This window comes from Aedes albopictus, chromosome 1 (genome assembly GCF_035046485.1).
Source record: "Aedes albopictus strain Foshan chromosome 1, AalbF5, whole genome shotgun sequence".
Lineage (NCBI taxonomy): Eukaryota > Metazoa > Arthropoda > Insecta > Diptera > Culicidae > Aedes > Aedes albopictus.
In genome coordinates this window covers 253,065,213-253,068,034 of record NC_085136.1, presented here as the reverse complement: position 1 = coordinate 253,068,034, position 2,822 = coordinate 253,065,213, and positions in this window count along the sequence as shown.

Below are 2,822 nucleotides of genomic sequence, written 5' to 3'. Positions count from 1 at the left end.
TGATGTTTCAAGTGAGCAACACTCAACAACAACATGACATTTAATTCTGATGTAACATTCCATTCTAATGCTGTGATAGGTATTCTGATGTTTCAAGTGAGCAATTCATGACATCAATATGATGTTGAATTCTAATGTTACATGACATTTTTCTGTCATTAGATGTAGTCTGATGTATCAAGCGAACAACAGTTGATATCAATATAACATTTGATTTTGATGTAACATTAGAACAGTTTGTTTTTGGATGTTTTAGGATGTTAAATTCAACATCACATTGAAGTTTGATTTCAATGTTACATGTAAATCTTATGTATTACTGTGTACTTGGATGTTTCATTGAAGTCTGAGTACATTAGCAGAACAACAATATACATTAAATGTTAAGGTTTTATAGATGTATGCTAATGTTTTCTACGTTACAATTTCTATTCGGGTCACCTGCTTTCGGGCTGACGACGAGACGAGATATCCACGGTGAATCTCTTGGCGCTGCTTCAATAATGTCTTGCTCCAACAAATGGTCAATCTCCTGCTGTACCTTTTCTTGAAGTGGAATGGGAACATGGCATTTTGTGTGCTGGACTGGTTTAATTGAATCGTTGATCTGCAGCCTCACCTCGAATCCTTTTATGGTACCAATTTTGTTAGGATCGGCATTTATCTTCCAGACGTTCGTGTTGATGCTCAGGATATTAAGCCGGGTGGCCGTCTCCCGACTAAGCAGACTTGCTCCTCTGTCTTTAACAACAACGACCTCTGCCACTACGCTGCAATGCTTGGTAGAAATGTTGGCCGTGAACTCTCCGACCACATGTAAATCGTTGTTGCCATATGCCTTCAGAGTTCGCTTAGACTCTTTGGTCTGCGAAAGGACGTCGACGTTGTGCTTCTTGAGGTAGCGCCATGTATCGTCATCAATGACATTAATGCCTGCCCCTGAGTCCACAATCCACTTAATTTTCACTCCGCCTATGCTGCAAATAACCTTTTCTGCCTGGGTATCATCCGTATCCGCTGCGAAAACGTACTTTACGTCGTGTCGAGTCTCAGTTGCATCGCTGCTGCTGTCGTCCGAGTCATAAACACTTTCGTTTCCACCCGATGCTTCCTCGCCAACCTGCCGCACGCGCCTGTTCCTTTGCCTCGAAAACTGGTTTTCGCTTTCCCGCTCCTTCGTCTTACAGCACCGCCGGAAGTGTCCGATGAGTCCACACTTTTCGCATTTCTTGTTCTTCGCCGGGCAACAATCGTCGCTAGCATAGTGGCCAACTCGACCACAACGGAAACATTCGTTCTTGGAAGTTGAAATCTTGTTGATATCTCCGGAATGCTTCAACTGCTGACGGACCTTCTCAATTGTTTCAAGCGATCGACCTTCGTTGATTATCTCCGCCAAAGTCATCGACGGTTTCGTCACGAAGTTCGTCGGATGAGCCTTTCTCGAAGATCTGCTCTTTAATGTTCTCGTCCAGCCAATCCTGATACTCACATAGATTCCCTTGCTCCCGTAAACGAAGAACAAATTTTGAGATCTTTTCGTCGGGCTCTTGCTGCAAGTTTCTGAAAATGTGGCGCTCTTGTGGCAAACACTTCATGGGAAGAAAGTGGCCGTCCAACACTCTCATTGCTTCTTGATAGGCATCTGAACCTGCTGGCACTGGCGGCTCGACGGCACCCACTAGACTGTCGTATATGTCCTGCACTGCTTCCCCAGCGAAGTGTAGTAAGTAGGACTTCTTCCTCGACGGAAGGGCCACATTATTGACATCCAAAAATATCTCAAATGAGCGCTTCCACTTCTTCCACCTTGAACTGACATTCGTCGTATCGTCCGGGTCAAACGGTGGCATTCCACCTCCGACTGGATTCATCTTCACTACGATGTATCGCTCGTCACTTGTAAACACTTTCTTCTTCTCAGCACTTCTCCGCAAAACTCGCTCGAAGTTAGAGGAATCGCGTATTTTCGACCACGAATTTAATCACCGAATACTCCACTACGCGTCCGCGAAATCCGATCCTCGATCGCCAATGTTAAGTCTTTCTAATCAAGGAAATAAAATACGAATTTAATCACTAACTCGAAATCACGTTTTATTCTCTTGGCGTCGCGAACATTCTGACAGTTTTCTATTTCTGTGTAGGGGTAAATCAAATTATCACCACAAATGGTATGACCAACGCATGAATGGAATGGATGAGAATGAGGGATGTGATAGAGTGAGACAGGTACATGGTGGTGATGAACATGGCTTCGGCACTCGCGTCGGTCGACCGGAATGGTGATTGCCATGAACAGTTGGGGAGTCAGTTTGTTAACGATTTTTGCGTCGGACGGATGTTCGTTTATATGAAGTGAATGAACGGATTTTTCGGTCAGGTTACGATTGAACCGTCGGTTTTTACTGCGGATTTTGCGGATAATGCTGCGGATACTACAGTTCGCACCATGGATCCTGTCCAACACACCTTCTGCAGCGCTACGATGCCGAACCCGCGGTACTTCAATAGATCGGCGAGTATGCAGGTGCTGCCAATGAAGTTGAGAGATCGACAGTTCCACTTACCGAGTCTCCAATCGCAAGTTCTTTTTGTTCGCTGGGGTCGTTGGTCTCGGTTCGTATTATTCTGTTTTCCGTTATAATGTTTTGTTTTTACGGCTGGCTCGTAGGGCCTGACACCAAACCTCTACTTTCCGAAGGACCATATTGCACAGTTGAGCTTAGAGTCCTTCCCCGGAACTCGAACGTTGATCAGCAGCCCCTAACATGGGTCATTCGACTTGTGGAATATTCGGATCAAAGCACAATTCAATGAAA